This window comes from Sciurus vulgaris (genome assembly GCF_902686455.1).
Source record: "Sciurus vulgaris genome assembly, chromosome: 13".
Lineage (NCBI taxonomy): Eukaryota > Metazoa > Chordata > Mammalia > Rodentia > Sciuridae > Sciurus > Sciurus vulgaris.
The window spans coordinates 36,853,497-36,877,752 of NC_136474.1; the positions used below are offsets into that span (position 1 = coordinate 36,853,497).

General features: G+C 40.8%; 1 long non-coding RNA gene across 1 annotated transcript in view; it reads left to right on the top strand.

Annotated features, from left to right (window-relative positions):
• LOC306642744 overlaps positions 1-24,256 on the top strand; it is an 838,964-nt gene that overhangs the window by 797,244 nt on the left and 17,464 nt on the right. The gene's annotated exons all lie outside the window — the stretch shown is intronic.

A 24,256-nucleotide genomic window follows, 5' to 3' on the forward strand; every position in this document is an offset into this window, starting at 1 on the left:
TAAATGAAATAAAGAGATACAGCAGCCTTGCCATCCTCCCTTCCTCTCTTCCTTGTGTGCACAAACATGCTGCTGGCATATCTCAAACATAGTCAGGCTACACCAAGGGTATTTGACATCATCAAAGCTGAGAAGGGAGTAGTCCAGAATAGAGTGCCGCAGAAAGGCTGAAGAGAGAACAGGAAGTGGTCCTTGGGTTTAGTAATCTTGGATCTCTACCAACTATGTCAATCTGTTTGTGTAAGTTTGGGAGATCAGACTTGCAAGAAGCATAGAGTGGGGGAAATGTATACTTTATTCTGGTAAGTTTGGCTATTTATCTTCTTTGTAGAGTTTACTTCCAGGAGAGCAGAAGAGGATTTTCTTGACTGAAAAACTAATGAATGAGTGAAAATCCCACTGCACCTAGTTTGCATTCATTTCCTCCAAAAGGACCCACACTAAAGTCATTTACCTTCCAATCAGTGCACTGAACTTTGGTATGGCCCAAACCCTCTGGAATCTTACTGAATTTTTTCCTTTTTGGTTTTATTTAGCATTTATTGAGACTCTAAAAGCACTACCCATGAAAGGAAAAAGTGGACAAATTGGACTTCATCAGAATGAGAAACTGCTGCTTTAGAAAATAAATTGTTAAAAAAAATGAAAAAACCATTCAGAGATGGGACAAATGCATATCTATATCTTAGTCTGAAATGAGCTGGTATCCAGAATTCATAAAAGAACCCTTAAAACCCAAAATAAGAAGACATAACACAATTAAAAAGAAACCAAAAATTTGAAGTGATACTCTACAAAAGAAGGTGTAAAATAGTCAATTAGTATAAAAGTACAACATTACTGTAAGGCAATGTAAAATACTTAACATTACTATTCATTAGGAAAACTCAATTTAAGCCACACGGTCTCCAAACTGGTCTCCAAAATGTTCCTCAGATATTCTTCAGGTATCTGTGGCTGGAAGTCTTGACTCTGGTTCTTCACTCCACCTGGGAGGCTCTTCCCAGGTGCTACAGGCCTTGTTATAGCCTGCAAGAAGTACCTGACTTTTCCTGTTACTTTTTCTAGTACAAAGTATGCACTTTTTCTCTCCCTCTTGGTTACTGCCTATCACGAGGATCCATGTGACTGTCTCCCATAAAGGTGTGTGTGGGATTCCAATGATTTCTATCTCCTGGTGTACATATTCCTGTCTAGATCTCTTCTGTGATGAAGAGGGCCCAGTCACATGACAATAGGGCTTTGCAGAAATGATGCTGTGTGTTTCTAGGGCTAGGTATAAAAGATACTGCACCTTCTGTGTGGCTCTCCTTTGGGGTAGGTGAGCTGCCATGTAGTGACCATGCTCAACGGTCCCCATAGAGAATTCATGGGATTATACATCCAACACTCAGCACTCACCTGCCTAGCATGAGTCATCTAGAGGACTGTGTGAGAATCCTCCAGTTCATCAAGGCTTCCGGTAACTGCAACTCTTGTTGACATCTGCAACCTCCTGGGGGCCTCTGAACCATACCACCTTGCTAAGTTTCTCCTGAATTCTTGACCCACTGAACTTACGTGAAATGATCAATGTTTACTGTTTGAAGCTGTTATATTTTGGGGCATTTTGATATGAAGCAACTGATAACTAATATAGGTGGAAAGGAATATGTAGCTTCAATTTCAACTTGGATCTAAGTCATTTTGCTAACCACTGAGAAAGATTATGCTTTGATCCCTTCAATTTTACCTATCACGTTTATCTTTCAGTTTTGAACCAATAGGGAGGGGAGGAAGAAGGGAGTAAGAGGGAAAGCAGGCTGGCATTATTGACAAGAAAACAGTGGAAAATGGCCAAAGGTGCCAGGATCTCCTTCTCCAAGGTACACAGTCCCACAGAAATGTCAGTCTTGCTGAGTGACCAATTTTTTTTTAAGAGCAGGGCTCAGAGGACCCTTCTTCTCAGTCTCTGCTTTTTTGCTCCATTCAATATAGAGGAGTCAGGACTGTTTCAAGACCAACTCTTAAAATTTTACTTACTCTGAAAGCATCTGTAAGGGTTCCCAAGGAAAGGTAAAATGAGGAAAACCCCAAAGATAAACACCTGGCAAACTTCAAACAACACTCTGGAGAGCCGCCCTCAGTTCAAAGGCACCAATGTGGGTAGGAGGAGGAGCTTGGGGTCCAGGAAGGTGATAATGGTTTTACAACCCAGCCAAGAGCTGGCATCTTCTCCCATTCTCCCTCTGGATTTCCAGCCGGGCCCTGGACAGCTACAATCAGTACCCCTAATTCGTATTAGTAAAGAGAACTGTGTGAGATGTTCCTCCAAACAAATGGGGCAGAGACAGTTTGAGGCCTTGTTTGAACAGGGCGGGGTCTGGGCTGGCCCAGCCATTTTCTCAGCAGACCATAGCTAGGGAACTTTCTGCCATGTCTGTATCTGTTGGGTGGTTCCAGGAAGGCAAGCTCAACAGCCTCCTCTGGGTATGGCACCCAGGGCCAGGTCTCTCCCTAATTCAGGCCAATTAACAGGGAATATTGCTCCAGCAAAAAAACAGTAAACAAACTGCTAGGTAATCAGTTAAAAGACAAATGTCAGAAAACAAACAAAACAGAGTGGTAGGATAATCCAAATCTTTCCTCCAAGAGAGAAAAAACAGAAAATTCCTGTTACACACAAGACGATCAGGTCTTCCAAATCCAGACCTTTGCATGTGCTAAGCAAAACCAAGAATAAACAAGAACATGTGCTATTTTAATTGCGTTCAAAACGTCTTTTACAAGTGAAGCGAATTAATTTTGTATGTTCTGGGGTTCTGCAGAGAACAAATAGCATTCGACCTTAAATGAGTAAAATGACACGTTTTCCGCGGTGACTTCAGATAGCATCCTGCTCCGGCAGAATCTCTCCTCACATTTAAACTCCCAGCAGTTTCTGAGCATTTTGGAGGGACTTGGTTGTTGTATGGGTCTTGGCAAGGAGCCCGCGACGACGCCTTTAGTTTCTCTGCTTGAGCATCCCCTTTGCCAAGCCCTCGCTTCTCTCCTCCTGGGTCTAGAGTTTCCGGGGTCCTAGCTCCATGATTTACCCCAGTAGAGGTCGCCTGGAATCTGATTTCTGACCTATGTTCCCGTATTTTCCGACTCCTAAAGGTTGGCGACAACTGCCCTGGAAGTCCGTGCAGCGTAGGCAGCTCCCGCAAGGTCCTACTGGACCCCCACAAGGTGTCACTTTTGTGTCCAAGCGTTCTGAGGCGCAAACCCATGGGCGGGCGCGGGAGGCAGCTTCCAGGACACTGCAGCTATCCCCGGATGCATAGGATCCCCGCCCGCTGCCCGGGAGAATCTCCGGCAGAGGGCGCCGGCGCCGGTCCCGCTCTACCCTTCCCGGCAAGGCAAGCAAAGGACTTTGCCTACTGCGCACCTGCACGCGGTCCCCCCTGGCTCGTCCCGGCGACTTGTTGGACGCCCGAACCGGAGCCCCGGAACCTCCCCAGTGAGCCCGTGCCGCAGCGGCAGTCAAGCGCCTCATCCAGGCTGGGAGAGGAGGACGACGAAGAGGTCCTAGAAGCGCAGGGAAAAAGAAGAGCGAAGCTCAGGGAGAAAGAAGAGCAGACGCGCTGCAGAAGCGGGTGGCGGCGCCGGGTCCGAGGCCTGAAGGCCGAGGGTGACAGACGGAGGGGGCCCCCGTCTCCTTCGGCTGGCGGCATGGCCCGGGGCTTGGCGCTGCCTTGGCGGGCGACACTGTGGGCTCCCGCCGTCTGGGCAGCTGCCGCGCTCCTGCTCTCCGTACCTGGAACCTCAGGTAAGACCTTGCGCGCCTGCTCCTGGCGCCAGCAGCGGGCTTGAGGTTCGCCCCTTCCTCCGCCGCTTTGGCTCCTGCCAACATGCCGGTGCCCTTCCTCCCGAGCGAGGGGCCCGGGGCAGGGCTATCCGCACTGCCCAGAGCCAGCCTGGGCCCTGGGCCCCCAATAATCCCCGCTCTGGGGATGACTGTTTCCAGAGGCCAGAGGTGGGCGGCGGCGGGGAGCCCCTCGGCAGGACTTTCCGAAGGTCGTGAGCCAGCGGATGGGTGACTGTGCGCGAGTGCGCTCCGCAGTCCCGGACCAACAGTCTCAGAAGTGCCTGGTGAATCTCAGGACCCGACTCGGTTCTTCGCCCTGGAAGGTACCCTTGCAGGGTCCACGAACCCCAGTACTCCCGTCTGTGCCCAAGGCGCCTAAGGCCAGGGTGGGTTGATGCGGAGCCAACGCTTGGGTTGGACGAAACGGGGAATCCCAGCAGCTCCCTGGTCCAGACGCCTGGCTTTCTCCTGCCACTTGATTGAAGTGCGTGACTTCCCTTTTGTTGGCTTTTAAGTCCTCCTCTCCCTCACCGTCTGGGGTGGCGGAAGTGGCGTTTCTTGTGACTAGGGTTGGGGTCCCCGCAACATCCCTGGACCCCAAGACCCGGGAGGAGGTGAACGGTTGGAGGGGCGGGGCTCCGTCCTCCGGTGACATTTCCTCTTCTGGAAACCCTGTCCCCTAGGGGCCTTGTAGGGCTCGTCTGCGTGGACCCTGAAGGTGGCGCTGGGGACCTGCCTGGAGTGCCCAGAGGACGCGGTGTTGGTCCTTGCCCTGCAGACGCAGGGCGTACCTAGGGCCTGAGCGCTCCTGGTCGGATTCTAGGCACACAGCTGGTTTGGGGGACAGTGGTCGGGGCCACTAGGCTCTGGAGGACTGGAAGACGAGAAGTTTCGCTTTAAGTCATAGAAATGTGTAAGACGCTCCACATGCTTAAAGGGGTTTCAGTATCCATTTTCCTCCCGTATTCCTGCAGGGGCAATTTCAGGCAGAGGAGCACTCACAGCTCTGCCCGCGCCCTGCTGCTAAAAGTGCGCTCTAGGTATCCAGCCCTGCAGCTCTGACTGGTCCAGTGAATGAGAGGGAGCATGTGGAGCGGACCTTCCTGGGGGATTGCTTGAGTTTAAGCAGATGCTGATTAAGTCAACTTTCTTGATGACTTGATCTGGAAGGAGGTTTACCTTTATATTCCTGTTCATTAAAGAGTAAGCCGTTCAGAGTGCACGATGAAATAAGTGAAGCACTTTTTAAGTACCCTTCTCTAATGATCTCTGTTGATATCTGCACCCTACTTCCAGTACCTGCCCTGCAAGAATCCCCCTCCTCTTTACAATCAAGTTATCTTTTGGTTGGGCGTGGGAATGGGTGAGGCTTTGTACACGTTGCTTTGATGTGTGGTGACCCGTTGCTGGTGGCCACACAGTGGTTAATTGCCCTTGCAAACCGTGTGGCTCGGGGCTGTTGCTGTTGTGAGGGATTTGAGATGGGCCATGAGGAAGGATGATGCATTCATTGCTTAAATTAAGATTGTAACAACGATAGGAAAGTCGTTTGTGTTTCAGGTAGAGTAGTTTAAACACCACCATGCTCAAGTGGAAATTAAGAACCAATGAACAAAGCATCTAAGGACATTTTCTTTAATTTTTGAACCCTTTTTTAACTGATATAATAACACCCCATAGGGGAAGGAGTAGGATATAATTTTATTCTTTCTGGACATCTAGATTAACCGAAAGTCCAAAGAATATGATAATTTTATATTTAAAGTGTGAGTAAAGTTATCTGATTACAGGAAATTTTAGGTGTTCAGTATCTAATCTGAGTGTGTTGTCCACAAAGTGATTTACTATGTAGAAACATCAAAAGATTCTAAAATGATATCTAAGTTCTTATTCTACATTTTTATGGGAAGGCTGTTTCCTAAGGAGACAAATACCTGACACGGGACCATGTTTTACTCAGTTAGGGTCCTCCTTCCTCTCATGTGGCAGTGTAATGTTTATTTCTGGCCCAGATCCCAGGAGTGATGATCATAATAAATGATGATAGTGACCCATCTAGAAGAAAATAAGTGAAAGCATTGTATAAGAATTTTGCAGAAACATAAGTTTTTATATGTGTTGTGAACTCATGGCCCACAAATAAGAGGCAGGAAACTGGAAGCAAACCTCAGATCAGCAAGCTTTCCTTATTCTGCAGCAAAGTCAATCAATCAGGCAGGGGAGGGCCCATTTTCTGGGTATGGAGTCCCTGCCCCCTCCCCCTCCTTACAAAAGGAGTCTGGGTTTTATAGTTTCATTATGGCTACTCACTGGGGAAATATTGGAAGCATTTCCTTTAACATCAGGAAGAAGATACAGTGGCTCCAGAGACTGAAGCAGGAGGATCACAGTTCAAGCTAGCATATTTCCTGACTTTTTTTTTTTCTATAAATTGTTACATTTCTGTAGGGCAGCAAAGGCAGATTAGCTGTTTTCCCAGTTTGGGCCAAACTATGATTCAATTCATTTTTCCTTTTTATTTGATTTTTCTCCTAATTGTGAAGTGAGTGAGCAACTGAATCCAGCTCACCTGGACCCTGACAGCCTCTGGCCTGGGCCGGATAACATTATCAGTGCCCAGGAGCAAATTTCACTGGAGTTGCACCTTTCATTTCCTATAAGAACTTGTCCTTTGCATCCCTGGCTGGGAAGCTTGGCATGGCTTTTGGCCTGTCTTGGCTTCCCACATACCTTCCTCATTGAGCTTGACTGTGTGTAACTTCTGATTTAAAATTGAGAGACAAGCAACTCTGCCTTTCACTTAAACACTGTGAGGTGATTACATAGATACTAATTGACCTATTTTTTTAACAAATGATGCCATACTTTACTTGTAAAATGAGAATAAGATTTGTAAAGCAATTGGCACATATCTGGAATATGGTAAGCTTCTAATAAATAGAAGGTTTTGCTAATATAATAGCCAGAATTATCAGCACTTTCATTTCAGCAGTTTTCTATCTCAGAGAATAAGGAGGCCTGAGGAGAGGGAGAGATGAGGAACACCAGTTGGTGTGGAATCAAACACAGATCACACTAAATTCGCCATCTCATGAGTGCAGTTCGTGGTACCCCAAAGAACTACAATAGTGACATCAAAGATCACAGATTATTATAACAAATGGAATCATAATGAAAAAACTTGAAATATTGCAAGAATTGCCAAAATGTAATATAGACACAGGAAGTAAGCACTTGCTGTTAGAAAAACATTGTCAATAGAAGTGTTCAGCACAGGGTTGTCACAAACCTTCAATTTGTATAAAAACAATTTTTTTTCAAAGTTCAGTAAAGCAAAGTACAATGAAACAAGGCATGACTTTATAGTCCCTCAGATCTCTGGGTCATTTTCTGACTTGGTTTGACTGCATGCCACAACTCGGCTCCAACTAACTCTGCATGGCTGTTCAGCATCAAGCCTTAATAAACCAAGGGGCTTCATAAGTGACCAGTAAAACCAAAAACAAAGCAAAAAACCACAGTTGGTCACATCTTCTAGAAAATGTGACTTCTCTGTCATCATCATTCATCTGACTTTAAACAGTTGACTCTTCTTCAACATTTACTCTGCACATCAAATAAACTTGAATATCCTGAGACATACTGTGCCTTTTGGTTTGAGGAGTCAAATTAAGTTATAATTTCTATAACTTAAGATACATTCCTAAATTTCACTCACATAAAAAGGCCTCTTTCTTTTGGAGTAGATTATATAATTCTGAATATCCATTTAATTTTTTGGTTGGTTTAGATATAAATGCAGTTCAGCAATGGAAGAAGTCACTCCTCAAGAAAAAATCAAAGTGAAACAGATAACAAACATGCTTTTAAAAAAATTTCCTTTGAATAAATAACCTTTAGTGATGAATCCTGCAGGCCCAAACCCCTTAGTTTAAGACTGACTAGATGCATGTCAGTTTTGAATTTTTGAGCACTGAGAAAACACATATTGTGTTTCATGCACTAATTTATATCCCAAAGGCAAACACAAGACAAAGCATAGAAACACTTGTCTAAGTGACAGGAATAAAGGCCATTAAAATCCTCATGTCCCCATTTTAAAATTTTGTAGTTATAGATGGACAGAGTGCTTTTATTTTATTGTTTGTTTTTGTGTGGTGCTAAGGATTGAACCCAGTGTCTCAAACATGCTAGGCAAGTGCTCTGCCTATGCCCCAGCCCTCATGTCCCTTTTTGGTAAGAGGTTATGATACATCTTTTTCTCATAGATTTTTGGAATTTTAGAGGAGAGATTGTTGACATGTAGTAGTAACTAAAGCTACACAAGCATAAATAGACCAGAAGAAAAAATAGGACTGGGACAGTATCCAAGATACTATGAGGCTGGAGAATGGGCATTTAATTGGCCTTATTAACTTTCTTGGAAGGAAGTGAATACACAGTCTCCCTCCTGGGATATAGGTTAGGGTAACAAGGCTTTCAGCCAGTGACCAGCAGCCAGTCACAGGGATGACCCCACCCCACAACCCTGAGTAGGTGCTCAGACAATACTGTGAGATTATTTCATACAACACTTGTAAATATCTTAAGGTCCAGCAGAAAATGTCTGGTTGGTAGGAAGCAAACAAGATGCAGGGGAAAAAAATCAGATGTGGAAATATGGGATGGCATGCAGAATGGACCTGCAGATGTCTGTTCCCTGATGTGTGAAACCTGTGAATATGTGACATCACATAAAAAGGAACTTTTACACATGATTGAGGTTGGGAAGGTGACCTTGGGTGACCATGTTGATCCAGCCTAAACCCAGGAAGTCCTTCAAAACAGAAAAGCTGTTAAAAGAGGAGATGCAAAGAGGACCCTGATCTGTATCATACAAGGGTCTCCACCAATGGCTTATGGAGGGGTCACCAGGAAAAGAGAAGGATAAGGGAAACATCTAGGAGTCAAGAGACCTGCCACCATGCTGACGGCCATCAGACCTACAACTGCAAGGAACAACCAAACTCTAGTCACCCACGTGAGCATGTTCAGGAGGGGTGGCATAGCAGGTCTGTCTGCTGGCATCTGGATTCACTCCCACAACCCTGAAGGATGAGGTGGCTGGCTGATCCTGAACAGTTTGTACAAACAGAGGATTGGACCTCAACACCTGCTTTCCTTCTGGGAATCCACTTTTTCAGTATGTGCAAGGTAGAGATTGCCTGTATGACACGGCCCCTGGAAATGCTCATGAGTTCCCTGGAGTCATTTCATCACCCACTTCTCAAGGAATGAGGTACTTCCACTGTGACTGCAAGTGATAAGGACAATCAGAAGCTCATGCCGTCTCAGGCCCCAAGAACCTCTTGCCTTTACTCACTTTGCACCCTGGCTGCAATAAACCATATATTGATCCCTGTAATTTCTCCCAGTGAATCGGTGAATCTGGGAAGGGTTCTAGGACATTCCTGATGCAGCTTTGGGAAAAAAATTATTTTCCAGAGCCTCCAGTAAAAGAAACAAGAGGACAAAACACCTAGCCCTGATGACACCTGCACATAGAATTCATCCACCTACCCAGACATTAGTCCTGCAGCAGCTATGACCTAATAATTGCATCTTGTATTAAGCCACTGATTACAGGTCATAGTAACAGCAGCAACAGAAAACCAATTCAATGACAAAGTCAATAAATGTATATTGCTCTTACTAATAGAAAATGTAACTATTACAAGGATTTTTAAATTTTTTTTCTTATTTAAGGACCTTTATTTTGTTTATTTATATATGTTGCTGAGAATCAAACCCAGGGCCTCACACATACTAGGCAAGCACTCCAACGCTGAGCCACAACCCCATCCCTATTACAAGGATTTAAAAAAAAAATTCTCTCCAAGATATAAAGGTGCCAGCAGGCTCAGTGCTTGGTGAAGCCTTGTTCCTCCTGCAGAATTGGAAAGGAAAGGGCCCAGCTAGTTCCCTTCAGCTCTTTATAAGGAATTAATTCCACCTGTGAGACCAGAGCCATCGTGACTTATCCATCCACCAAAGTCCCCACCTCCTGACACTTGGTCACTACCAGGCAGGTGCTTTTAGAGACAATTACCTATGCCTGATGGGGTGGGGAGCAAGCAGTTGCTGCCCCTTTACATGACACTTAAGGACCCTTCAGAGTTGTTTTGTTCCAGATAAGTCTTTCTAGAGACACCCATCAGGAACCAGCCAGTTAGTTAGTAACTAACTCTTCGAGGTGACCTAGAATAAACTTTGCTAACTATAATGCTAAATTCTCTGCCCAGGAGGTGTTTTCAGACACCATTAATGAGCATAAAATATATGAAGAAGCATAATCTCCAAATGAGCATGCTCAGGAATATGCCCACTTCCACATGTGATGAGAGAGGTTTCTGCTTTATAAATACATGTTTCCCCACTAAAAGCTCCTCTTCTCCTCTGGGGAGAAAATACTGTGGGAGCTATCCCGAGTGTCATCCAGACTTTTTTATTTTTGAGATTGAATAATATACAAGTGGAATCCAGCCACCAGCTCCTTTATGTGGAAATGGGAACAAGAGAAATGATATATTTAAAATCCAGCATTTTGCCTCATTGCACCCCTAAAAGCAAGATGAGTCCCTAGCAGCTGTACTGGAGGCACTGAGGAAATTCAACCAGGGTTCTCACTCTCAGTGGTCTGATCCAGAAATAATGACATGAATGTGTGGCACCAGTGTATCCATCAGTACACAAAGTATATAGGATTCATTAAGTTGGACTAAGATATCTTCCTTGAATGAATGATTCCAGGACATCCACCCAGTGAAAGAAAACATACTAGCTCTTTATACATCTAATAAAAAATTAGAAAACTTCAAAAAGCCTACTAAGAAAATGAACATTAATGAAACATAAAAACCATAATTTCACATTATAGAATATTTAATATCTCATAATTGCACATGCACACAATAAAGAACACAGGAAGGTTAGGTAGATGAAGACTACATTAACTGTTCTGATATGTAGCTCTTAAATCCTGGCTCCCTGGTGTTCACTAGTTCAATGCTAATCTGGATAGAAGTGTAAAGTGTCAACTCAACACAGGTTTGAACAACACATTGGCTTGAAAATGTTGTCTTTACTGGCCTTTATGTATGATTTGCCCTTTATTGGACATGGAGAAAAATATCCAGTCCTTGGCACAGCTATAAAGACTTAGTTGAGGATCCCCAATGTTGGGAAGCACAGTGCTGATGCCTGGGGTAATAAGATGGTAAAGAACTCAGGGCTTGCAAACTTGTGGGGCAAATAGACATCTCAAAAACAGTTTGAAATAAAGTGCAGTGGAGGGTACAGGAGTCGAGGAGATTTCTGTGCAGAAGAGGAAGAGTTCTAAGGGGCCACTCAGGACCCTTTTTATCTTTAGTCTCTAAGTTTTGGTTTTAATCATCCAGCAGGCTAATTTTACCAGTCTTAAAGTAGAGGTACTGGGTTTTAACTTTAATGTCTATAATTTTATAATTACTTATCCCTTCCTTTTAATTGGGGTCAGTATTATACTGAAAGTTAGTCTTACATTTTGTCTAGCCTATAGCTGATGGCTCATTATCTCAAATTAACTCTGGTTATTATATTAAAAGTCGTACTTCTGTAAAGTACTAACAGACAATAGTTACAAAGTGCCGCTGGCTCTTTGGGGTTCCAAAATCCATGGATATTTGTCACCGCCTGCAGCAACAGCTTGCACGGGTCTTATGGGTGGTGGAGTGGAAACTTCTATCTTTCTCTTTAGTGCACTGCTTTCTTGCTTGTTTATAGAGGATAGAGGAAATGAGGTTTACTTGCTTTGAGAGGAGAGAGAGAGAGACCCCGCTTATCAGAGAGAAAGAGACTTTGCTTAAGAGAGAAACTTTGAAAGACAGGCTTTGCTTAGAGCTTAGAGGCCACCCTGTGCCCTAGTGATGCGTCTCAGTTCTCCATTCCGCGATCTGCCTTCTGCCGCTGCCCCTACTCGCTGCTGTGTTCTTCTTCTGGCTTTTCTGCTAATGGCTGCTGTGGCGTGTTTTTCCCTCTGGCTGCTTCTAATGGCTGCTGTGGCGTGTCTTCTCTGGCTACTGCCATGCCGTGTGTCTTCTGCTACTGCTTTTCTGGTAATGGCTGCCGTCAGTGTTTTTCCCTCTGGCTGCTTCTAATGGCTGCTGTCTCTCTGTCTCGCTCCGCCTACGCTTATATCACCTCCAGGACACGGAGAGCAGGGCCACGCCTCTTACGCAAAGATTAGGCGAGATGCTCTGAGCAGGCAATTAGTGCTCGAGAACACATGCGCATACATTGTGTGCGTGGACGAGAAAATCACCTGAGTGTGCTTATGTCAATTAACCTCCTCGCTGCCGATGTGATCAGGTGCCATCCTGGCGCTGCCAGCATGGCACAGCCCCCAACAACAAAGTTTAAAAGAAAATATAAAATGAAATTAACAAGAGTAAAAACATATTTACTTTATATTATAGCTATGAACCAAGAAAAATAATTTTGTAATTCTAAACTTTTAATTAGCTATATATTATATATTTTACTTTAGGATCACAGTAATTTTTATAACAAAATCTATCTTTTGAACTTAACTTTAAATGAACTTGAGTGATTATCCTAACAAGGAATAAAGTGAGAGTCAGAATTTTAACTCAGGTGTGGTGGCCTCTGGACAAAATTTTGGTAAGGTGTTTTATTTCTGAAACTGATCTTACCTCTTTCTTAAACATGTTATAAAGTTTTTATGTATAATTTTACAAGTCTCTATAAATCAGTTAACATAATTTAACATTCCATCTGAAACATGAATCAAACAAAGGCTCAGACATCTTTTAACCTTCTTTTTGTGGAAAAAGTGGCAGAATGCTTCCATGTTTTACAATGTCACCTTTAAATATATCAGGCTCTCCTTATTAGCTTTCAAAAATGCACTTAAATTTTAATTCCAGTGTGAAGGGTAACACAAAATTTTATATATAACTTATCAGCAACAGGTTACTTTATCCAGCTGTAAAACATCAAATGACATGAATAAATACCAACCAAATTTGTTATTTTTATACAAATCTGAGACTTTTACAGATAATTTTAGTTTGGAGAACACCAGCTTGTCAAAGTATTCTCTTAAGTTTTACATTTAACTAAGTTTAACTTCTAAAATATAATTTAAAATCTCAAGTGTATGGTAACAATAATCATAGGTCTGCATGGGTTAACAAGAAAATCAAAGGATAGCCTTAAATCTCTTTTACATTTAGGAAGCAGTGTTAATGATCAGAAATTGACTTAGTCAAAGTAAACAGATAGACGGGAGATATTTAAATGACAAAAGAGACCATGTACAAAAGAGAGCTCTTATTGGTTATCTTGTCAGCAAATTTATATAAACTTTTATTTTATAAACTTTATAAAAATACTTTTAGATGTTGGTGGACCTTTATTTTATTTATTTATTTATTTATGTGTGGTACTGAGAATTGAACCCAGTGCCTCACATATGCTAGGCAAGTACTCTATCACTGAGCCACAACCATAATCCTCATTTTATAAACTTTTACATAACACTTAGACAAGGTCTAGACTGATACAGTTTTCAGATGTATACATATACCTAGTCACATATATTTTGGGTGTCAACTATATTGTTATAACCCAAATTACAGCTGTTTGTTTAACCAGTTACAAAGTAGTCATTTAAGACTTTAAAAGAGGCACAAACCCTAATTTCTTTAAGATTTAATTTCCCTAAGTAATAAAACCTCACAAATACAAATACAAATACAAGAAAATTATCTTGATATATAAGAGCAAACCAATGTTTTAGATTCTACTTCATGTCAGCATATTAAAGTTTAAATAACTGATCGTGTTAATTAAAGCCAATTTAATCACAAACAACTTTTTGAGATTTACCTTCTGTAAACCTTCTGTGACTTACTTTGTAAAGATAGAAAGAGCCCGCACCTGTGTAAAGACAAATACTAGGCTCTTCCCAAACTGCCCTCAACCCCTCATAAAAGGTGCAAAGAATTTTTGTCTCTTATCTTATCTGTAAAGGCTAGGTGGCTGACCCAAAAGCAAACTTTGCTGGCACAAAAGCAAACTTAAAAATAACCCTCCTCTTGGAGGTCAGGGTAACCCAGAACTTAAAATAACATTGTATACAATTTTATATGTTAGCCAATCAAAAAGAACACTGTAAAACCGTTTGCCTTTCATTATAAAAATGCTGAACAAGGGCTCAGGGCCTCAGCGTCACCGGTCTGGAACTTGCTAATAAATGACTCTTTGTTGCTTGCATTGATCGTGGTCTCTGGTGGTCTTTGTGGGGTCTCGAGCCGCTGGACACAACAACTTAAGCATTTACACTTGCTTACATCTTTAGTTTTGTCCTCTCATCTTGGAGTTTAACACAAGAATATTATTTTATCAGACAAATACTTACTTATTCAGGAACATTTCTTTTATCTTTTAATTGCTTACTAAAGTATATTTTCATACCTATAACTTTCTTTTATTGTTTTTTTTGTTTCAGACCCTTTTTAAATTTATATTTTGAAACAATCTTTATGAATGTTATCTATGTATTTAATTTACACAACAAATTTTATCCCAGAAGAGGGATCAGACAATCTAGTACATACAAACCTCTTCCTTAATCTTTTTCTCCCAGGTTGCCTTCAAAGGATTGGAGCACAGGATATTTTTCAGCCTGATCTGCCTCCCTTATCTTTATCATAATATCAACTTTAAGTGAGTTTCCCACTGTCAGATGTACCCAGAGTCTCCTTTTGAGCCCTTCTCTTGTACTACGCATACTGATAAGTAATGAAGGAGGTTTTTTTCCATCCTGTTTTTAAGGCTTCCTTGAAGATTCCTTTGCAGAAGCTGCCTACGAAACCACATGTTGGCCTTAGTTCCTGTCTTTTCTTTTCATGGGTACAGTTACTTATTCTGGGCCAGTTTCCCTAGGCATTTAGTTGATGCATACTATTATGCAAGAACTGTTTTGTCCCAGGGATAGACATTCCCTGGCCAATGGGGTACCCTGTCGATATTAAAAGGGGAGATTATTCCTATTCCACAGTTCATAAATAAACAGTGCTGAAACCTACTGCCACATTCTTTGTGGCCAGCAGTTAGTTTCCATCCCACAGGGGAAAAGAGCTGAAAGGGCAGGGCAGAGGCCAGGTTCTTTGGCCATTTTTCTTTAGCCCAGACAGCTCTTTGGGCATTTTTTCCAGTTTAGGGGTTGGTGTCTTTGACCCACAGTGAGAGGATCTGTGGCTGCTTGTGGCCAGACTGAGAAACAATGCTGGTGGTCCCAGCACTGGTTTTTAAAAAGACTTAAATCTTTTCAAAACTTTTCTTCTGTTCCTGCTATCCTTGCTCACCATAGGCGGTGCTTTTTGGCACCCTAGTGCCTGATTGTTCAGACTCCTTATCTTACAACTGAACAAATGCCTGTACATACAGACTCTCTTTCATGTACTTTATACCTTCATATACTATACCCCATATACAGACCAAACTTTAACCATAAATTGTATAATTATCCAGAAGACCATTTAAAGGCCAGATAATGACAGTGATACATCTTTCTCTTAAACAGCGCCCATACCTACAGGTCACCATTCAGTCAAGAGTTTTTAAGAGACTACTGGTAGGATCAATATAATAAGGCCAACATCCTAAAAGTCCAGTAACAGATACAAAAAACAGATAAACAAGAAAGAATCACCAAAACCAGGGCTGACAGGTGAGAACCTTTAAAACAGAAAAACTTGCACATACAAATTTTCCTTAGCTTGAACAGTGAAGGACATAGGGTAGGTGAGGGGTGGGAGCCTCTGCCACTGGTTCAGACTCTTCTTACCCCTCATTGCTGATATCCTTCCTGGAGTCAGAAGCCTTAGGGGGGTTAAAGTTTGAGTCAGAATACTGACAGATTCTTGGGACCAAATAAAACAACAGTATTTTTTCATCCTCTGAAGGTTTTTTTCTCCCTTTTTTAATGCTTATATTTAGAACATACATGAAACCAGAATGTTAACCCTTAATCATCTTGCTTTTAGTGAAGACCAGAAATGAAGCAGTCTTAAACTTTCTATTGACCAAAATTTTAAAAAACACGCATTTATGATGTTTATCACATTTATGTTAAATCTGATCTACCCATTTTTAACTTAGGTTACCCATGAAAACGAAGTTTAGTTAGCATCTTAAGTCATCCTTTTTTGAAAGAAAATCCTAGGATCAGTGGACACTAATTACACTTCAAACATTTTATACAAAACAACACCCTTTATTGTCTGATCACCTGGAAAAAAACGTGTGGGTTAGAGATTTTTAAAGACATCTTTATTTTTATCTCTAATCGTTTTAAGTCATATGAACAATTTTTTTAGTGTACTTGAGAGTTAACCCTTGACAATTGACCACAAAATGAGACTAATTGGTTAAGAAGAAAAGATGAATTTATCATAAAAAAAAAACCTTGAGCTCAGAAAAAAAACAAAGACTAAAAAATGACATGGCTGTAATTACACATGGAACAACTTTTACAAGTGTTTTCACACTCACACATGCACTCAGGAATTTTAAAACATATACCTGTAACCTAACCTCAGGCTTTAAGTGGGAATTCCAGAAGAACCACCACAGCAGAGATTTTTTAAGTAAACTCTAAAAATGTATTATATACACAATGGAATATTACTCAGCCATAAAAAGAAATAAAATTATGACATTTGCCAGAAAATGGAGGAACTGGAGACTATCATGCTAAGCGAAATAAGCCAATACCAAAAAAAAAAAAAAAAAAACAAAGACTGAATATTCTCTCTGATATGCAAATGCTAACTTAAAATAAGGGGGTGGGGGTAGGAAAGAATAGAAGTACTTGGATTAGACAAATGGTAGGAAGGGAAGGAGGGGGAATGGAAACAAAAAAGATAGTAGAATGAATTAGACCTTACTTTCCTATGTTCATATGTGAATACACAGCGAATGTAATTCCACATCATGTACAACCAGAAGCATGGGGAGTTTTATTTCATGTAGGTATAATATGTCAAAATATATTCTACTGTCATGTATAACTAAAAGGAAAAATTAAATTTTAAAAACTCTAAGAGCATTTAATTCTGTTGAATGATAATACTAACCCATTACTATCTCTACAATAATTTTCCCTTCCAGCAGGGAGCTCATAAAAATCACTGACTCAAGCATGGCCACAAGATCACTGGCTATTATGCTCACCCCCTTGGGAGCTGCCTTTCTGCCTTTGGTCCCTGGAAATACCTGCACAGACATCTCTATTCAGGCTTTCAGGGCCCTTCATAAGATCCCTTTCCTTTGTCACAAAATGTTGCTAAGAAATATTTTATTACTTTTCATGAATCAATAGAAAACAACATGAATACATAAATAAAATGCATGAGTAAAAAAACAAAATTATACACATAAAACAAAGACACACAGATAATCATTCAGAAGACATGTTGATCCACTGAGCTTTGTAAATCACACTTCAGAAATGAGTATGAAGTATCATAGCAATTCCAAGGAATATTTATTGAACTGCACATTACATGTAATCAGAGTAGCAATCATAAACACTAAACCTCATCAGCTGATTGCTACTCTTACAAAAAATTAACTTCAATATGCAGTAAAAGTAGTTTGAATATACAGATGAATTCTGTACTACCATTTCATAATGATTGCTTATCTTATTCTGAGCTATTAACTTTTTTTGGTGGGGTATCATGGATTGAACTGAGGGTTACTCAACTACTGAGCCACATTTCCAGCCCTATTTTGTATTTTATTTAGAGACAGGGTCTCACTGAGTTGCTTAGCATCTTGTTTTTGCTAACTCTGGCTTTGAACTTGAAATTCTCGTGCCTCAATCTTCTGAGCTGCTGGGATTACAGGTGTGAGCCACCACACCCAACTGAGCTGTTAACTTTTTAAATTAAATATAATAGAAATAAATGGATCCTAAACTGGGAGACATTTTTATAACCTTTGCAGGACCCACTGCAGGGGAGTCTGAATCATAACTGATTTCTGTATCTGCAGATCAGAAACACAACATACAAGCCCACTGGGCCTCTTTAAAATAATTAAATTGAGTTTTACTTGGTTATTATAATCTTTGGAACCACTGAAATGTTTAGATGTTAACTCATGCTACAGTAATCACCAGACTAAAAATGGTAAAATGATAGTGTAAATAATAGGTGAAATCTGGTTTCAATGGGAATATATTTTTACTGTCATGCTAGAACTATTTGAATGACATTTTAAGCATAACTTTCAGGTCACAGAATGCTTCTTCATGTTAAAAACAAATGAAAGTGAACAATCACAGGTATGCTCTCCAACCCTCACTCTGTGGGTTTTCCTCTGTGTTGACACTTTCCTATCAATGTATTTGATAACTAAGTACCATGTTTGATTTATAAGGGATAAAGAAACTCAAACTATACTTAAATCCAGATATTTGGAATATTACATAAAAGAAGCAAATACTCAACTCCAAAGCTACATCACCAACATTTACAAAGATGCACATAGAGGGAGCAGAGTTCATTTTAAGTTGTACCTCCTAAATGAATTAGCTCACCTTTCACAGAAAAAATAAATCAGTCTACCTCTTTAGGAGGTTGTAGAGCACTTTATTTTTAATTGTATTCACTGATTTAATCCTCTGAACTACCATCCATACACCAGAAAAGGCAATTTATTCAATGACAGCAGAGTCCTGTGATGGAATAAGACATCTCCAAAAAGCAAGCCTGCTGTTTCCTTCACATTGTGTGAGAAGGGAATCCCTACTGTCAGCACAGCCTTCCCCTGGTCTCCTCCCATGTGATGTTCTGGGATGGTGGTCATTGCCCATCAGTAACCCAGGACTCTTCCCATCAAACAGACATTATGAGTTGACCGGCTGACTTTATCTGATGGCTCTGATACTGGCTCATTTACTTATTTATATATTTCAGTTTTTCATGATCAGCTTACTTGACTGGTGACCTTTCTACATAGCCTGCTCTAAAACTAAAAAGAGATAATATAATTGGAAAAAATGGATAATCTCCAATAATTCCTTTCTGATTTAATTTTCTTTATGAGCGTTTACTGGCAACCAATAAGGAAGGAATCTATCCAAAGCAAATAAAAATTAAAAAATTATAATAAAAAGAAAGCAAACAGAAGAAACATGAAAAATTCATTTTTTTCAAATTCATTAAAATGCAAATAATTTATTTTTGAATTACAGGAATGGAAAATAATTAAGGATGAAAGCTATCTCTGAGGAAAGAGCAGAGACAACAGCTGACTCCCCATCTCTCTGATTTAGGCTTGCAAACCCAGAGCCATGACTGCAGAACTGCCCTCAGGAGTTGCTGAAGTATGCCTGGGGCAAGGCAGAGGCGCATCACAGTTGTCTGCAGAGAAAAGCAACACGCGTAGGTTAACACTCTGGGAGAAGCTCTTCTGTCTCTTCTTCCTTCCTTCTCTCCTTCTTTTAAGGTTAATGGGCTAGAACTTTCATCAGTCTTGGTCAAGCCCATTAGCCTATGTCTAATAACAGGCCCATAAGGAAAATAAAAGCTGTTTCCAGCCTTTGTCATTGCAGGAATTGTGTGACTATTTGCAACATGGCCAAGTCAAAGCCCTCAGTGTGATGTTACTGAACCTGGAGGGTGGGATAAAGGGTGCTCAGAATTTAGAGGGCTAATCTCCCCTGGACCTGCCAGCATAAAATAAAGTTTCTCCCAGCGTTTGCTGCTTCTTGTATGATTCCAATAACAGGCAGGTCACACATGTTCGGCAAGCACTGTGCATTTGTTACTAATGTAAATTACAGATATTTTATAGCAATCACTGGGTGGTTAGAAATACTGTTGTGTCTCTAAGCTTGTAGTTACTAAACTTACCACCAGATTTTGGTATTTTGCATGTTAATTAATAACAAAGCATGCCTATCATTAAAATTTCTGGTATCATTACTGTAATTCATTATAGTTGCTTTTCCCTGTAATACTACTTGCAAATTTTCTGCATTTTACAAACATTACTCTGAGAAGATGTTCAAAGGCTTCAGCAAACTACCAAAGGAGTTCCTGGTGTAAGTGCAAAAGGACTGGATGCAGAGAAGACTTTATTCATTTGCAAACTCAGGCACTGTTGGGGCCCATGTTCCAGATGGGAAAAATGGCTGTCAGTTATGTAAGGCCCCCAAAAAGGAAACCCCAACTCTGTCCCATGGATGGACGGCAACCCCAATCAACCGCAGGAGGCGTCACTTGATGCAAACCGCAAGAGGTGTTTATTCCAGCGCGCTGGGACCCAACTCCAGGAGTCGAGTCCCTAGCAGAAAATCTTGTAGGTTTATAAAGGCAGAAACCACACATCGGGAGGGGTCACACATGAAAGGGGGAAAAGGGGGACAAAGCTGCCAGGAAATTTCAAAGGGGGTCTGGGTTTGCTGACAACATGTTTCACAATGTTTTACAACAGGCTGTAGATTCTGGTCAATAGTTTCTGGTAATCCTACTGTTTGAGCACTATCTGGCTATCAGGCTCAATTTACTCTTTTACTCTCTGTTTGGGGCTGTTTCCTGGAACAGCTTTAAGGGCTTTGTTCCCATTACTGGGAGGGAAACCTTAGGGAGTTGAGATAAAACAGACAGCTTAAAAAAATGTCCATTCTTTCAGTTACAGAGGGGATTTTGGCTTTATAGAGTACAATGAAGATGATGTAATCATTGTAAGCTTTGAATGTGCAATTTTGACCATCAGGGCTAGTTGTACAGGTTAAAACTTTAACTTAGGAGGGCAGTTGTAAAAATGTTGAAACTCGTTGTCTGCGGAGATAAGAGTCCAGACCCCAAGGGATGAATACTCAAATCTTGCCCATTGTTATCAGAAAAGGATCTGTTGGGAGGTTAATACTTGGCTAGTTTCCCCTCCCTCCTCCCAAGCAGCACCTCTCTTCATCTTCCTTCAGGGGCTATCTTGCAGGAATATTATTTTACATAACCCTTTACCTGGTACATGGAAGGTCAAGAAACTGGGGTATTATAGGCATTTCAGAGAATTGGGGGAAAGCATTATCTTCACTGCAAGCTGTGTTACCTGGAGTGTAACCATGGCAATTTCTCCAGTGCAGCAAGTTAAGAAGACTGGTCAGTCTTTCTTATTGTATGCAAAGGGATCCCTCCAGTGGAAGTCACACCATGAGTCAGGGGCAAGTGAGGATTAAACCATGAAAGGCTTAACATGAGAAGCCTGCTTCCTTTCCTGTTCTGGTCCCCAGCAGGCTTTGTGAGTGTCCCCTGGTTACCTTGATGACCTTGGTCCATGGCTCCCCCTGCAGTCCTACATTCACTTTTTTCTTCTCATCACTTTGGTCCCTTCCACCCCACCCTCATCCTTACTTGCTGAGGATGGAGTACGGATTTCTGAAGCAGATCATGCAAGGTACAGGTGGGGAAAAACGTGGACTGATCTTAGGATGTCTCTCAGCCTCACTCTCAGCTTTCTCATCTGTTCAATGGGGGATAATATAAATACACAATTAACAGGGTTACTGTGAGGATGGAAAGCATTTGCTTTACTTAATTTACTATGGTGAAACAAGACATCACATATTAAGACTCTACAAATGATCCTGTGAGGCCATTTTCCTCACAAAGTGAGTGCCTCCACATCTATTTTAAAATATGTTTAACTTTCACACCAGGGCTTGGTCAACTCATCAGTTACAGGGTACCCTGTAGTTACAGCTCATGGCCAGATTACAACCTAGAGACTTTTCTCTACTTTCCAGCTACTTCCCTTAAAGGGACCATTCAGACCTTGCCCAGGAGCTGAAGGTGACCCCCCTCCCAGTCACAGTGTGACTTCCAGGAACTACTGCCTGCTTGCTTCAACCCACCAGTCAAAGCTCCCTGGGGAACCTGTTTGGATCACACTTTCAGCCCAGTAAATGCATTAACCCTCTTCTCTGCTGTGCTCTCTGACATGTGTGTGGCCTCCAGGTGTGCTTTGCACTACACCCTAAGGTCTGTAAGTCCTACAAACACTTGCATCTTTTATACTGTGATTCTGTCATTGAAGCCTTGCCTGAAATCTGAGCCCTGATGAAGAATGACCCCATGCACGTGGGTCTTTTATCTGAACCTGCAGGTTGCTAAAGACAGTAGCTACCAGCTGGGTTTATAGACTCTAGGAGTTTCATTCAAAATGATAGAGTGAGAGAAAATGAATTCACAGCACAAAAGCACATATTCATTCATTCCTCAGAAGAAGGCAAACAAAGCTTAGTCTAGGGAAAAAAATTGGAATAACTTTTGCAGTGCAGTCTTTCCTTGGGAAGAACAATTTGATACATTTAAAAAATTTGTTCTTTTTAGATATACATGACAATAGTATGTATTTTGGCATGTTATACATGCATGGAATATAACTTATTAGGATCCTATTCTTGTGGTTGTATATGATGCAGAGTTACCCGTATCATGTATTCAAACACAAGGCTAGCATCAAAAGTTTACCAATCAAGAAAAGCCAGGGACCAGACAGATTTTCAGCTGAGTTCACAATACCTTCAAAGAAGAACTAATACCAATACTCCTCAAAGTATTCCATGAAATAGAAGTGAAGGGAACCCTTCCAAACTCATTTTATGAAGCTAGCATCATCCTGATACCAAAACCAAAGACATGTCAAGGAAAGAAAACTTCAGACCAATGTCCCTGATGAACTTACATGCAAAAATTCTTAACAGAATTCTGGAAAATCATATACAAAAACATATTAAAAGATAGTGCACCATGATCAAGTGGGTTTCATCCAAGGGAAGCAAGGTTGGTTCAACATTTGGAAATCAATAAATGTCATTCACCTTATCAATAGACTTAAAGTTAAGAATCATATGATCATTTCAATAGATGCAGAAAAAGCATTTGATAAAATACAGCACACCTTCATGCTTAAAACACTAGAAAAAGTAGGGATAGTAGGAACATACCTCAACATTGTAGAGGCTATCTATGCTAAGCCCACAGCCCACATCATTCTGAATGGAGAAAAACTGAAAATATTCCCTCTAAAAACTGGAACAAAACAGGGATGTCATCTTTGACCACGTCTATTCAACGTCATCCTTGAAACTCTAGCCAGAGCAATTAGACACACCAAAGAAATTAAAGGATATGAATAAGAAAAGATCTCAAACTATCACTATTTGCCAATAACATGATTCTATATTTAGAGGATCCAAAAACTTCCACCAGAAAACTGGAACTAATAAATGAATTCAGCAAAGTAGCAGGATATAAAATCAACACTCAAAAATCAAATATATTTCTATTCATAAGTGATGAATCCTCTGAAAGAGAAATTAGGAAAACCACCCCATTCACAATAACCTCAAAAAAAATTTAAATACTTGGGAATAAATCTAATAAAAGAGGTGAAAGACCTCTACAATGAAAACTACAGAACACTAAAGAAAGAAATTTAAAAAAAAAAAAAAAAAAAAAAAAAAAAAAAAACCTTGGAAGAGGGAAAGATCTCCCATGGTCTTGGATAGGCAGAATTAATATTGTCAAAATGTCCATACTACCAAAAGTGCTATACAGATTCAATGCAATTCCAATTTAAATCCCAAGGACGTACCTCATAGAAATAGAGAAAGAAACCATAAAATTCATTTGGAAAAATAAGAGATCCAGAATAGCCAAAACAATCCTGAGCAGGAAGAGTGAAGCAGGAGGTATCACAATACCAGAACTTAAACTATACTACAGAGCAATAATAATAGAATGACGTGGTATCGGCACCAAAATAGGTAGGTAGACCAGTGGTACAGAATAGAAGACACAGAGACAAACCCACATAAATACAGTTATCTCATACTAAACAAAGGCACCAAAAACATACAATGGAGAAAAGATAGCCTCTGCAACAAATGGTGCTGGGAAATCCGGAAATCCATGCAGCAGAATGAGACTAAACCCCTATCTCTTACCTTGCACAAAACTCAACTCAAAATGGATCAAGGACCTAGGAATTAGACCCTGCACCTAATAGAAGAAAAAGTAGGTTCAGATCTTCATCATGTTAGCTTAGGGTCAAACTTCAACCTTAACAAGACTCCCAAAGCACAAGTAATAAAAATGAGAATCAATAAATGGGTTGAATTCAAACTGAAAAGCTTTTTGTCAGCAAAGGAAACAAGCAATAATGTAAAGAGAATTTACAGAGAAAATCTTTACCATATGCACTTCAGATAGAGTACTAATCTCCAAAATTTATAAATAATTCAAAAATCTTAACACCAAAAATACAAATAACCCAATCAATAAATGGGCTAAGGAACTGAGCAGA